Source organism: Centroberyx affinis, unplaced genomic scaffold, assembly GCF_046629955.1.
Source record: "Centroberyx affinis isolate AG114_WGS23_722 - 3 ecotype Tasmania unplaced genomic scaffold, CSIRO-AGI_Caff_v1 ptg001415l_1, whole genome shotgun sequence".
Lineage (NCBI taxonomy): Eukaryota > Metazoa > Chordata > Actinopteri > Beryciformes > Berycidae > Centroberyx > Centroberyx affinis.
Genome location: NW_027279893.1, coordinates 125,704 through 141,559, shown reverse-complemented (window position 1 = coordinate 141,559; position 15,856 = coordinate 125,704). Strand labels below are relative to the sequence as shown.

General features: G+C 43.1%; 1 protein-coding gene across 2 annotated transcripts in view; it reads right to left on the bottom strand.

The window, feature by feature from the left end:
• Positions 1-13,639, bottom strand: part of rhobtb4 (Rho related BTB domain containing 4) — a 47,907-nt gene extending 34,268 nt beyond the window's left edge. Inside the window, exons 1-2 of one of the 2 annotated variants that reach the window (XM_071526496.1) lie at positions 13,513-13,639; positions 12,629-12,765 (exon numbers count right to left, since the gene is read on the bottom strand). The gene's annotated coding sequence lies outside the window, so the exon portion shown is untranslated. Of the gene's footprint in view, positions 1-12,628; positions 12,766-13,467 lie in introns of both variants that reach the window. The other variant, XM_071526497.1, reaches the window with a different exon arrangement.
• Between the last annotated feature and the right edge of the window lie 2,217 nt (positions 13,640-15,856).

The following is a 15,856-nucleotide window of genomic DNA, read 5'->3' as shown; positions in this document are numbered from 1 at the left end:
CACCGCTACCACCACCAGCACATGTGCCACCATCTATGCCCATGTCCAGTTACCCCAGCTACCCCGTGGCTATGCAGTCCTCAAGAGCCTGCGCCTGGAGTGACCTCAAGTGCCGGTTAAAAACACCTCTCAGTGCTAAGTAGAAAACACTTTGGTGAGAAATTCCAGTGAGTCCACAGGCTTTTTCGCTTAGTGAATTGTTGTCTTTCGTGTTTCAAAATCCTTTCCTGTAATAACAAGCCTGTGACGTCCAAATCACAGCCTCAGACAGGAGAGAGCCTGGGGATACGTGAGGTGGGCAGGAGGGTTTTGAGAGGTTGAAGGGCTGAGTGGATGCTCTAAATTCTTGAGCGGCACAAATCTGCTTTGATAAAGACAAACTGCATAGAGCGAAGGTAGTCTGCTGCTGTACAAGTCAAAATATACTGTCTGCGTTCTGACTGGAGGGGATTGAGGCTGCACAGGCATGTCTTATTTGAGAGAACCGCACGCAAGATCATGTATAGACACGCAAACACACACACAAAGAACTATTTCTGATTTTTGCGTGTGGTCAGACATATAGATTGGATATGCATACACAAATAAATAGACACTCCCAAACACAATCTCACAATCTCGTGCACACACACACACACACACATCGTCTCTCTGTTGGATAGGGACACACAGGTCAGCAGAGGTGCCTCTTAAGCTGTGGCTGTCAAGTGGCAAGGCTAATCTTATTAAGGCTCTCTTCAGTTGCTGGTGCACACCCTTAAAGTGATACTGTAGCTCACTTTGCTGGAAAATTAGCACTGTTTGAACCTGAACCTATTTCCAGAACTTCCTTTATAATTCCTTTTTGTTGGGGGTGGGCTGTTTCACTGCAGTTTGTATCTGCATTAGATGTATGGGTTTCAGACTACAGTAGATTGTCAAACAATGGAAGTGAATGAGAATGAAAAAAAAATAAATATGATTCCCCGGGGTTGCTATTCTCTGCAGATCACTGTTGATGGTTGACTCATAAGTCTGCAAAATAGTGCTGCTAATGTTCTAGCAATGTGAAAGATCACTTTAATTACCTTGTGAAGTGTGTACTGAGCCAGTTACTGGCTATGGAAAGCTGAGGCCATTATGGAGATGGAGATGGGGCAGGAGCTCAGGCCAGGGCTCTGGCTGAAATGAGGTCAAGTTTGGGGGATGAGACGGGGGTGAGATAGTTGTGGAAATGGGGATGCAGTTCAGACTGAAAGAGAGGACCATGGAGATGAATATGGGACCAGAGCTGGAGTCGAGCTGAGGACAGGGTTTAGGATAGGAAGGGGACCAAAGCCAGTGGTAAAGGCAGGAGCTAGGTGTGACTGGCTAAAGGCTGGGACTGAGGCTGAGGCACAGTCTGGAACTGGGAATGGGAGCTGGGGCCGGGTTAGCCTGGGGTCTGGGGCCTAAAGGCTAAAATTAGGAAAGAGAAAAGAGAGGCAGAGGAAGTCTGGTGTAATTTTGTAAGCTGGAAAGTTTGCATTTCCGTTATTTGGTGTATAGTCCAAAATCCCTATGGAAAATATGAATGGAGTTTGAAAGAAACACCAAAAATAAAATCTGTGCTAGACAGAGGCTTAAATAAAATACACCAACATCACCTTTGTGAGTTTTTGTCTGTATCAGTGATGTGGTCTAGTTTATATCGATTGTTGTTAGTGAAATGATAATCGTTTTGGGAAAAGGGACTACAAGACTTTGTAGTCTGTTGCTAGCAACAACTGGAACAAAACTAACAACTAACAAGAGCAAGGCAAAGATAACAATATATGAACAATGACAACTATAATAGCTATTCAGTGCAATGCTATGAAAATCTTAATTATTTGAATATACAACACAGAAAACCGAGCTCTAGCAACAAAATAAGTGCTATTGTAGTCCACTTTCCCCAATGATTAGCATTTCGTTAGCAAAAGTCAATATTAAAGTAACTAAAACAACACAATTCACAAAGGTGATGTTGTATTTTAACCCTTGGAACAAAACATAGTATATCTTGTGGGTATCCATTCAACATGCGTAGCCCTTATTTTTGGCATTTTTAGAAAAGCCCATTCATATTTTCCATAGGGATACATTGGGAAACTAACTAACATAGTCAGGTGAGGCAAATAATAATCAGAGTGGTATGAAGTGTATGTGTGGAAACTAGGTCAGGCGGATGTAAGAAACACAAAACTCACTTCAGTTGCAGTATTTGCTCTATTTGCAGATGTACCCAACATAGGAATCCCACATTTTACTGTATCCCCAACATGCAACAGTGAACTACTGTTGTAGTATTGCTCTGCCCCTATGACAAATTGTTTGAATTAAAACGGTATTCTCTTTTTAGCACTCAGAAGGTTCATGGAATGATGTGACAACCAGCTGATCGAGAGACATGAATTTTATGTTACTCTATGTCTCTTCAACTCTATATTTTAGTAAGAAAAAGCTGCAACAGGCACTGAAAAGCTAATGGAGGATATAGTTGCAGGATGGATGCATGACAGCAGAATTGCAACCACTGTAGAGGGCATAATGTCAAACCTCTCTGCCATATCATGCCTTGAACAAGTTTAACAAGTGTAATCCACTGAACATGTTCTCTATGTCACCTTTGATTAGATTCATAACACTAACAACCCAGACACACTGTGGCATCAATGCCAGTTTGAAATTGATTTAATCTGCCAGACATATTCCCTTTTAACCTTTTGATATGTCCTTTAGACAATCCATCAGCAGGGATCAGGGAGGAGCTTATCATGGACTACATTCAGATTGTCTTAAGTAAGGTATTTTGTTCCTGGATGGAGAGAACAAGGAAAAGTTACACAGACTGGAAATTAGAATTTTACTTTTTTAGCCCATGTAAGAGAGGACTACTCTGCTTGCTAAGCCAGCTGACTGCATCCATGCTCTTATATCCACTTTCACTCAGACTGCCTCGTCTACTTCAGTTAGTGATATCCTACATTTCCCAAAATGCCTTTTGATAACCCTCAGAGAAGGAGCCTAAACTTGTTGCGTTTCAGCTGTAGGTTTTACGTGTAGGTGGGGAGAGCAATAGTGATAGTGATAACAATAGTATAGTAAGAGCAAGAGTTTTTCCAGTCGAAAAAAGTGAGTTACACTCCTTACTCAAAACACAACATGTCTTGTGGCTGTGTTGCATTCTGGTCTATTGAGGCTACTGTTGGTGGAGAAATTGGCGCCTCTTACACAATATATTTCTCCCCGAATAATTGTTGAATGTCGTTACAAAATTGTGAGTCCAGAAAGAAGCCCTTGCTCTTTGATTCTGAGAGACTGACACCAAAACTTGACATTTACTGATGATGTTTTAGATACATTTGAGACTTTTTTGCTGTTAAAATCCATTGTAGCTGTACTGAAAATATCTCAACATGACATCATGTCATCTATCTTTGGCCAATTACTCACGAGAATAAGAACAATACACTACCAAACAACAAGATAAACCTTGAAATCCCAGGTACATTTCAAATAGCTGTTTTTTTAATAGTGTTAAGTAGTTTAGTGTGGATTTTTCTTTTAAGTAAGGCTCAACTGACACTGCAAAGATAGCTTAATCCTGTGGAAAGTTCAGATGCATTATTGATAATGCCAACATCATCCCATGTAGCGCTGTACACAATACTGTACATGTCCTGATGATGATTTACAGCTTCATCGACCAACCCATTAGTGCCAGATCAAAGAACAAAGTTGAGGGTCTTTTCAACAGTACATGCACCCAATTACTGAACATTGACACCCCAGTGCTACTTGTGGTGATGTTGGGAACGTAGGTAACCTCCGTGAACCTCAGACATGTCCACAGCCACTCTCAAACTCTGGTGAGGATGTGTCAGAGTAAACCTTGGGCTGGGGTTGAGATCAGACAACAAAGAGGAAGGGGTGAGAGAGGCCAAACAAAGCTCTCATTCCCTTTTCATGCAATGGGACAGAAAGAGAAACATGTCCTATGCTGGTCTAAACATGAAAGGGAAGGGGAAATGGCACAATAAGCAAAACAGTAGAAAGTAGTCATGCTAGATATAAAAAAAAGAAAAAAACAGACAAAATGATGAGTAGTGTGACTGTAACCAGGTGGAAGGGCAGGGGCGGAGGAGTATGGTAGAGAAGAGAGAGAGAGAGATGTGTTTGGCCTCAACATAGGTCAGTCTGTATTCCAGAAACAGCCTGATCAAACAGAGAGCCAAGCCAAGCCAAACACCTCTGGACTTCAGTCTGGCACAGAGAAGCAGAGCTGTATCCCTGCCGAGATCACACTGTACACAGTCAGTACACAGACCCAGGACACTCTGCATGCCACTCTATAGGCCTTTAAAACAGACTGTAGCGCACAGATACTGGGATAGAGAGGAGAAACGGGTGCAAAAGGGATAGAATGGAAGTGTAAAAGAGAGACAGACAGACTGAGATACAGAGAGCCATTCTCCCACTGACTGCATAACAGGAAGGGCTTTTGTTGTGTTTACTCCAAATAGCCTGCATGTTGTTTATCCATTTGTGCTGCTCTGTTAGCTAGAGTTCCTCATATTGTATTGCACTCGTATAAACACAAACAGTGCAACGACATACACACCGCTTGAGTCCGTCATAATCAAAACAGAGGTCAACACACAAGTCCAATCGCAAGACGCACATGCGCGCACATGCACGGACAACCACGCACACACACACACACACACACGCACACACAGATACAGAGCTCCACCCAATTCATTCTACCCCAGTCTGATACACTACGCACAGTCAGAGTAGGCATCCTAAAATAGTGGGATGGAAAAATCTATACTGGTGTCCGGTTATTTCCGCACTGCTGCGCCGTGGCCTGGTGCTCTCAATGGGCATACAATGGTCACCGCACACTGTGACCACATGTCATTCACCACGGCCACACAGGCTTTAAGCGTTTGAATAAGGGCGAGGAGAAGGGGGGCAGAGGCTCTTTTGGATGGTGCGTTACTGTAGAACCCAGCTAATCCAAACCAAGGTCATTCAAAAACAGAGAAATGCTCATACGAAACTGTACTATCCCTGTACAATTCCTTATGCATATTAACCAGTTAGCTTGGATGTTATGAGGTTGTACTCTAATATTAAGCATTGTGTGGCAAGGGAATTAAAACATAAATTAACAGTTGAAAGCCATAATAGCCATAATGGAGCATAAAAACACCCAGGAAGTCAATATTTATGCATAACATGCCTTCCATTGAGAAATGCATCAGACTTAAGTAGCCACGAGTACATGACATTAAATAGTAATGACATTGATGATAATGATTAAATATTTATGTTGAAGTAAGAGTGATGTAACCTGGTGAGAGAGACAGAGAGAGGGAAGGAGAGACTGAGAGAGAGAGAGGGAGAGAGAGAGAGAGATATTACTTTACAGACTGTATGACCACTTAAGAATTGTCTGTCCTTAGATGACCATGGCTGATTTACACTATGATCGCAGTCATCATTTTTATCCAGAGACTGAAATGTTTTCCCACTTTTCAGTCCTTTAACTGTGATCATTTACAGTCAAACATTCCAACTTAGATAGTATCACCATGTGTATAATGGTTTTCTTTGTGACAATACATGGCAATACATGGCATTGTTTCCTGCTGTATCAAACTTTATCCGTGACAATTATCAGTTGAGGGTCGTCTGAACTTTACTAAGACTAAAAATATGTAAAAGCTGAAATCGACTAACCACATACTCCAAAGTGTTTTTTGTGTGTGTGTGGGAGCAAACCACAGGGACCAGAGTCAGACAAACACTGCCTGGGATGATGACAGAGCTCTCCTCCACAACTTGCCACCTTGGGTTATCCTATCTGATTCATCCATCCTGTGTGTGTGTGTGTGTGTGAGTGTGTCAGGCAGGTTGCATCAGCCTCCTGAAACTGTAAAGTGGCAGCTCTCCTTCACAAGGAATATGGGTGATTACGAGGGCAAAGACAACAATGTGTATATACAAAAATAGATATGAAGGGAAACACCTTAACAAATACGCCTACACATACAATCGCACGTGCATACATACACACACACACACACACACACACACACATCCCGTGGTTTCATGGGTGGTTTGGCCAACATTTAAACTGGTCTAACCCTGATTAGCAGGAATGGCACCCTTGGGCGTTTCTCTCACTACCGATTAGTTTTAAGCCTCCAAGTCTTTCTGGTAGAGAGACATCGACAAATAGACAGACAAACTGAGAGGGAGAGAGAGAGAGAGAGAGAGAGAGAAAGAGAGAGAGAGAGAGAGAGAGAGAGAGAATGTACAGTATGTGTATGTGTGTTTATGTGCCTATGGGTACCATGTGTTTGCGAATGTCTGTATGTTCAGGGGTTCATACATGCATGTATGTTTCACAGTCTGAGTCTTGGTGTGTGTGTCCATTAATGTGTTTGGGTGTGTGAGAGTCTGTGGATTTTTTGCATGCATACCTATGATGCTAATGAAGTTGCTGGGTGTGTGCAGGCAAAGACACAGTGGGGAACAGAGTAAGAGGAAGATGCATTCAGAGGTGTGACATGGAGTAACCAGAGTTTGGTGAGTGAAGAAATCACCAAACTGTGGTCCCCCATCTCATTTGTAAGTGGCCCATTAACACCAGCAGCCAGTTTCTCCTGGAGAAATGAAATGAGAGGTCTGGCTACATAAGATGAGGCAGTGAAACCAGACTTTTTCTTTGTCAGGCTCTCTCTTTGACAAAAAAAAAGAAACTGCAAACACACTCTCCCTCCCTCTTTCTCTCTTCCTTTCTGTCTCACTGTCTTTCTCTCTTTCTCTCTCTCTCTCTCCACCTCTCTCCCTGACATCCAATCACCACTGGCGACGGAGGTGCTAATGGGCTTTCTTAATTCTGATTTAATGAAAGCCGCAGCCACTGGAGGTGCGTGATGGGATGCGAGTTTGCCGATATTACGGGAAGGCAGGTGGATAGACAGGCAGACAGACAAGAAGAAAGCAAACAGGAAGGCAAAGAGAGAGAGAGACAGCCCGAGGCTCGCAGGCGAAGAAAAGGAGCAACAGCAGAGATTAGCGTGGCGTGTAAACAGCACAGAAGCCAGACATATGGGGCTGCTTGGTCCCACACACACACAGAAAGTGGCTAGGGTGTGGTGTCTTCTTGGTCAGCCTCCTGTGTCCTGTAGGGGACACTCTGAGCTGACTCTTCATATAACTAGACAACCACACCCCTCCACCCACCCACCCCACAACACACACACACACACACACGTACTCACACGCGCACACCAAAATAAAACTCTCAGACACTTTCCTATGGTGTGAGATGCAATCTGTGATTCCAGCACAACCATACACTCGTGCGTACACAGTTGGCATATCCTCAGTCATATGACTGTGGAGCCATCTCACCCAGGGGGATTGGCTTTCCGCCACAAATGAGAGGAGCAGACGCTAAAGAAAGACGCACCCAGGGATCAAATCACATACACAGAGTTGCACACATACAAAAATATGCGCCCATAATCACACGCACACACACACGCACACACACGCACACACAGAGGAAGATAAATTTGTTACGATGATACATCCACACCGCCGTGATATAACACAGTGGCAAACACACACACACACACAAACATAAATAGAGAGGAGTGCACAGCCAAGCCTCCCAAGCAGCGTCTTCAGTGTCTGTGGTGTAAAGTGCTCACCAGTGCCAAACAGCCCCTGCCTCTTGCTGAACACACACACACGTATGCATACACACACAGACGCACATGCAAGCACCCACAATTATTATTATTATTACTATTATAGATGTATTGTGTGTGTGCGTGTGTGTGTGTGTGTGTGTGTGAGAGAGAGAGAGAGAGCAAGAGAGAGAGCGAGAGAAAGAGAGAGAGAGGGAGAGAGAGAGAAACTGTTGGTCAGTGTGAGCTTAAACACATCTGTTTTTCCTAATCTAAAACTTCAGAGCCTCCGAGCCTCCGACAGAAAGAATCAGTCCAAGGCTGTTTGATATCAATCTACCAAGTTTTTGTTTCCCATGCACAGCCTCTTTGCTATACAGTTGGACTGCTAGGTGACCCTGACCCCTGACCCCTGACCCCTGACCCTGACCCTGACCCTGACCCCCTGACCTACCTCAGGCCTATGGCAGTCTGTCAGCTGAAACCATGCAACAGAGGAAATGTGCCCAGACAGATCTTTCCACCATGGTTGGGGGTGTACTGTATGCAGTTTGAGAGCTATAAAGTGAAACATTAAGTTTTCAAAAAGACTTGAAAGTTGTCTTAATAGGTAGGGTAACTTAACATTAAGAGACACGAATATGTGTTTTCTGTTATTTTTTTTCACAGTTAATAAGAGAATCAAAAGGAGAGTATGTGAGATTAGACCCTTTGAGGGAACACCCCCCACCCTCCGCTCCGATATATGGGGTTAAAAGTCCCCTTGCCTAACCGTGCCTAGATAATGTTTGATTTCTGAGGAAGCAGTGTATCAGCAGCAATGAAAACAATATTTTTTCTAATGCGCATGCAACATTTATGTTGAGCTCAAAGTAAGAGCAAGGTCAAAATTTGAAAATAAGGTTGATTTTAATTGTAGACTGCTATGTTTTAATCATCTTCTAAATGTGTTTACTTAAGCTTAAGTTAAGTTTAACTTATGTTTCTTGCTTACATATAATATTCATATTAAACAATTTAGACAATTTCTAACTGCAATGCCTTTGCAAGCCCTGGGTGAAGATTTATTACAATCTGCATTGCAGAGTTTGTCCATGAGGACGTCAAAATATTTGGCAAGACCAAAAATGACCATTTTAGCTGTGTGGAACCTTTGACACAGAAACTCAGAACTCTTTCCCCACATTCAGTCAACAGTGAAGTTGTGCAACAAGCCGCCCTATCTGCAGTCACCCTGGATCTCTGGACAGGACGCCCTGTCTGGCCCTGGCATCAGCCCAGTCTGGACAGGGGAAGACATCCTCCCCTCAGAGCAACAGGTTCTCTTATCTCTCTCTCTCTCTCTCTCTCTCTCTCTCTCTCTCTCTCTCTCTCTCTCTCTCTCTCTCTCTCTCTCTCTCTCCCTCTCTCTCTCTCTCTCCCTCTCTCCCTCTCTCTCTCTCTCCCTCTCTCTGCTCCCCCTCTTCTCCTCTGGTCCTGCCATGTCCTGTCCCGTCCTCGCCAGCTACACAACACCTCCTTATCCACATGTCTCTCACCATACACACACACAAACAGCACGTCCTGCCACACATGTCTGGTTATGTCTAAGTGTGTGTGTTTGCTTCCTTGCACGTTACTCATGTATGTAAGTGTGTCATGTCTGGGATCACGTGATATGGACACACAGTATGCTTTTGCATACAGTTTAGAAAATGCTGCAGTCATATATGTTTGATTTCATATCAGTAGTATGTAGCATGTTCAGTGGACCGGAGGTGTTTGTGTTGCACTATAATCACATTTGTTTGTTCACTGTAATTCAGTCCAGCTGCAGAAGCCTATAAAGCTAATCACACACTCTCTCTCTCTCTCTCTCTCACACACACACACACACACACACACACACACACACACACAGAGGGAAAGAGAGTCCTAGTGGCACACAGCAGTGGATTACCACATTAGAGGAAGTTAAGACAGATGTTCAAAGGGTCCTTACATGAGGAATCAATTGCAAGAGAGCTGAGATTGCTAGGACTTGGAAGCTAACAATATTTTTTCTCCCTCAACCCTGACCAGATACTCTCGAGGAAGAGCGGAAGAGTAACTACTACCAACTGTTTCTATTTTCATTTCTCTGATATCTTCCATTCCCATCTTTTCAGTTCAGTTTTAGAAGAAGGAATACAGAAAGATTTGTAGTGAGAGGGTCAAAGCAACATGTTTTGTCTTCTAATATATCATATTTTAGTAGTAAGCGATCTAGCGCCTGACTCTCTCTCTCCCTCTCTCAGCCTGTGCTGTTCGTATTTCCACTCAGCCAAAACCCCTTCACGTCCCTCTTCCTGAGGATCTGCACTCCTCCTTTCCTCCCTCGTTCCCACTCTCCACGCCTATCTTTTCCTCTTGTTCACTTTCAAACATTCTCTTTTCCCCTCATTTCTCTACTCGTCTTCTCTTCTCTTCTCTTCTCTTCTCTTCTCTTCACTTCTGTGCTTCTCCTTTCTTCTCATCTCCGTGCCTCTTCTCATCTCCACTCCTAACTCGGGAGGCCAGCTTTCCCTTCCTTAACTTGCCCCTCTCTCGCTCTGCTTTCTGCTCTTGCATACACATTCTTTGCACACGGACACCCTGTTTAAAAAACAACCACGGAGGCAGCCAATAGGAGAGAAAAAAAAGAGAGAAACACAAACTGTACAATTGCCATTACCCGCACAATCACTTGCCTCTCTCTCTCTCTCCCCTGAACCTACAGACATTCGTACCCATAGGCACATAAACACACATACACATACTGTACATTCTCTCTCTCTCTCTCTTTCTCTCTCTCTCTCTCTCTCTCTCTCTCTCTGTCTCTCTCTCTCTCAAACTTATTAAAGAGGACAAACATCATGTGGTGCTGCAAGGAGGAGACACTGTTGTTTGGTGACTCTGTGAGTCTCTGTTTGTTAGTTTTTCTTTTGCTTTTTTTATGAGTGAATGCCTGTGTTGGTGCCCAAGGATACGTCTGTGCATGTGTGTGTGTATGTGTGTCCATACATGTATGTGTGTGTGTGTGCGTGTATGTGCATCACTTTAGAATGACACTTTAATTGCAATGCCACAACATTTAGGTGGATCTCTGTCCTCACATTGCATACACACAACCATGCATGAACATACAAACAATCCTCCTCACATATCCCCCAGCCATTCGCAGTCCAGTTGAGCGGAGGTGTGGGCTGGAAGCAGACTCTCTGTGTGTGTCAGCATGTGTGCATGTGAGTGAATGTGTGTGTGCGTTACTGCTCAATACACAAAGACACAGCGTCTTATATGCCTCCCAGCTGTGCAGAATTGGCCCACTAGTCCACCATCCAGCAGCCAGGAATGTTTGGTGTGCAACCCCACTGGAAAGCCCCTGTTACCAACACACACTCCCAGCCTCCTCTGGAGACAACCTATTCCATGAAACAGGGGGCAGACGGAGGGACGGGCCTCACCCCAAGGAAGAATGGCTCAAATTCCACAGCTGATAGAAAAACACAGCGGAGTGGGACAGAGCAGAGGAACTGATGTCAACTCTTGTCAGACCATCCCCCCACACCCACCATCTGCTCTCGGCTCACAGAGTGGGAAAAATAAAGGAAAGAGAACCAAAAAAAACAAAAAAAAAAACACTTATTAGGGATTTTTGGATAAGGGTATATACTGGATGGTGTTTTGTTGTCAGAGATACCAAGTTTCCTTCCATGCTTTGCCCCTTTCTGTCTTTGAGCGCACACAGTCGCCACGGTGGCCATTGTTTGGAGTTTTGAGTGGGGGAAAGAAAGCTGTGTGGTCACTGAGTGATGTAACACCTCAGCTATGCCTTCAACTCTTCAACTTGCACTCAGTCGTCCAGGCAGCAGGTGTTTGGTGGGGATATTGTGCGCTCTGTATTTCCAACAAACCAAGCAAACTAGGCTTTTGCAAAGCACAGACTGACATACTGATCAATTACTGTCTCATCAATAAGAAATTAATCTTAAAGGAAAGTAGTATAGGTTATCCCAATGTGCAAAAGCCACCCATAACCAAAGAAAAATGTCTATAATATTCTAAAAAATATTCCAACAGGTACTTAGAGCGTGTCTGTGGTACTCAACAGTGAGTTGATAGTGACCTTATCATATTTTATGGTATGTTTTATCACGTATGGTATCAATATAATCCTATACAATTCTATGGGGATCACTATTATTTCTATAATATTGTATAGGGATATGGGGTTATAGTTTTTCTGTCACATTTCTATTAGTTATTCTAACATTTATAGCATTAGGCTTACTATAGTTTTTTTTTCTCCATAAGGGTGACATCTTTTGCATATCTTTTGTGGAGTATGCTGATGTGAATTAATATTTCAATACTTTCAAAGAAATAAAACAATAGCTATAGGCTATCTATAGTAAAAGTTGACTTGGACTGTAAAGTATTCATAAGAGAAATTGCCCCTTTACACACAGCAGCCAGTGGACTTTATCAATGTTGTGCAGATTTTCTCTCCAGTTGACTTGATGTGACACACCCACATCAATAGTGTAAACTGAGACATTTGACGTTTTCTCTACTTTTGTTTTTTTATTTTTACCCTAAAGCTAGTTTGGCTCTAAACATCAAACACAAAATAGAAACATTTTGTCTAATGGTTTATAAATGCACACTCCAGTCAATCAATTAACAGCTTACTGCAGGCAACCTCCTCTGAGATGTCTTGCCACGTCTTGGTGTCTCCAAAAAAGGCTTATCAACTAAGACAACTACTGGCCCGAACAGGCAAGCTTTAAGACAAGTTCAACCTCAAACTTGTCTTAAAGCTATGACAAGTGTAAAACAATGAACAATCCAAACTTGCTGAACCGTTATGCAACCCCTATCCACGTGCAAAGATTTTGTTTCCCGTGACTTACCTTTGAAAGACATCCACCTCCGGAATCTGTTCAGGTTTCTCTCCTCTCGACGTCCACTTTCAGCTCACACCTCTCCGCTTCTCTTCTCTTCTCAGTTTACTCTGGGCTGCGCTCGACTCTCGCTTCTCTCCATTGAACTGCAAGGCACAAACACACGCGATCACTTCAGAGCATTCCTCTGGATGACAACATCTAATCAGAAGTCACATGTTCTAACAGTTGTGCCGCTTTACCCCGGACTTGAATGTCCTCAAATTATCGGCTTCGTTTCTAAATGCGCTTGTTTGGTTGTGATCTGCGCGAACTGACAGAAAAACACTCCCGACTGTAGCCGAGAGACGCCAGGAGGAATGTAATTACATGAAGACTGCTGCATATTGCAAAACCTGCAGATATGGGCTCGTTTGCAGGCCCCAGCTATTGTGCTTGGGATCTGTCTGGGCTGTTGTTCGCCTCTGGTGCTGATGCGAGTTTTTTCCACGTCCCTTTGTTGTTTCTGTCACACCTACAAGGAGGGAGCTTTCGGAGGAGGGGACCCTTGCCACGACTTTCTTTTGTCTGTCTGTTCGTCTTTACGCAGCGGGGCAGCTCGTCCTGGCTTTACAATTCTATCATAAATAATGATCCCATATTGACTTTCTATCACACAGATTGCACAATGCATTTTCCATACGATTTGCATCACCTCCTATACAATTTATGCTCATAAAATGCATCTGTTTATCTTATCTCTGCTGATCTCTATTCATCTCCTTTGTCAGTTTCCTTTCTTTTCGTAAAAAAAATAGTAAATAGCCTATAATAAATCACAAGTCCTTTTGCCTTTTGATCCAACGCACCCTTATTCCTATCCAACTCTTGGACGCGTCTGGTGCATGTCTCACCAAATTCTCGCCAGAAGTTTAGTCCTCGCTGGGGAGGGGGGTGACTCCGCTGCCTCTGTCTCTCTCTCCTCTCCTCTCCTTTCCTCTCCCGTTGTCTCTCTCAAGCGGTGGCAGAGCCCAGTTATGTTTCACTCCAGACCAGCCTTCACCGACAGCACGCCAGCGCCTATCAACGAGCGCAGTGACGACAGCCTCATTGCCAGTCAGCAGCGCCACACCCATCCATTCATAAAGTAGCGAGAGTGCCAGCCTCCAGGCCGGACAGTGCGCGCACAGGATGAGGAGGTGGTAACATGCCTATAATATTCCTATAGGGACTGTAAAATATTTCTATAATATTCCTATATGGACTTACAGTTTTGCTTTGATATTTCTATGGTACCCCTCTAAAGTTTTTCATAGGGATATCATAGTTCTTGTTCATCATTGTGTTTTCTCACATTACTGTACACTTGATTGCATGTAAGATGTGGTGGCATTTTCTCACTGTATCCAATGCTATATTCATATCATAGACCCATATCCCATACCTTAGGTCATATTGTATATATACCAGTCAACATTGTGAAAAGGAGAAATAATTAGTAAATTACACTGAACACGCTTAGCAACCTGTGTAAATTGCACATGTTCATCATAATATAATGTGATGCTTCACTGATCTGGAGACGGTAGGGATTTACTGTCTTGCTCAAGGACACTTCAGCAGGGTGGGAGCTACTGACACTGGCGTTTGAATGCAGGTGTTCTGGTTGAAGGGCGGCCTCCCTCACTACACCACCCTGCTGCCCACATCATGTCCACCAACCTGCCTGCTTGTCAGTCTGTCATTACATTGCTCAATTCACAGTGTGTAATGTGTGTGACAGTATTTCTACACCATCGTTGTTATCCTTACACCTACCCACCCAATTATGTATGACACTAATTGGGTGGATAATGTGCAAGTCTAATAATACACTGTTGTGAAGTAGAGTGGGTTGCCACCCTCAGGGAGGGCCGTGCCTACAGGTGTCGTTCAGTACAGATAAGTCTAGGTGGACACTATTAGTCACTGTATTCCACATGGTCTGCCATGTGTCTGCTGTCTGTTATTCAGACAGTTAAGTTGCCTAGACCAATGTGTGCTAAATCTTGTTAATATAGGCCTACACTACCAGTCAAAAGTGTGGACACACCTGATTGAATGTACTATGTTTTTCATCACCTTAAAGCCATTTTGATCTAAAAGGCTTCTGCTTAAATGCTTGAAATTTGTTTCTAAGACAAATATAAATAGTGAAGTTGATGCCTATGAATGAATTTCTTTCCAAAGCCTTTGCCTTTACATCAAGGCAAAGGGCGGCTACTTTAAAGAATCTAAAATATAAGATAGTTTTGATTTGTTTAAAACTTTTTTGGTCACTGCATGATTCAATTTGTGTTATTTCATAGTTTTGATGTCTTTACTATTGTATAAAAAAAGAAAAAATAGTACAATAATAATAATAGAAATAAAGAAAAATACATGTGTCCAAACTTTTGACTGGTAGTGTAGATTTAAAAAAAAAAAAAGTATACTCCAAGAAGAAGAAAGCTGAGCACACTCTTTTTTAAAGAGTCGCAAAACCCTGCTTCACATTCATACCTGGGAGATGTCCAGTACAACCACAGCATCTCCACTGGAACACATCATGATTGCTCAAGGATGATTGCTCATACCTTGCTCAAGGGCATTTCAACAGCAGTAATGGTAGGAGAGAGCAGTACTGTTATGTATTTTCTCCAGCCAGTACAGGTATCTGAACCAGCAACATTCCAGTTACAAGCCAGCTTCTCTAACTTTCAGGCTACCACTGCCATGATGTGAAGCTGCAGTAGTCTTTATTCTGCACCCATCTTATCCATGCACTGTATCTCCAGGGGCTAGGACAAAACCTGGCATCATTATTCATAGTTAAGACTTGTGAACACACCAGCAACATAATTGATCATTTTGTATGGGCTCTTTTGGGTCCCTTTCGGTGGAGGGACCATGTCATCAGCCTCGGTTGTCCCCCACTGACGGCAGCCAGGCACGTTGTGTGACGAATGTTACAGAGACTGCTGCTACCGTTCAAGGTTTTGTTATACTTAGTTAAGTCTTATCAAAATTAAACTTTCACATGAACTATAACAAGCTGGGACAGGATGGCAATATGAAAAATGACATAACAAGGAAAAAACTGTATTTGCTAATTCACTCTTCAGTCTCGACTTGTTTAATCAAGCAGCAGCATGTCGTACGGACGCCTGGTGTCTGGCATCAATCTTCAGCATTTCTGAAACAAAATGCTGTTAACACATATTATACTTTTTTTAACTT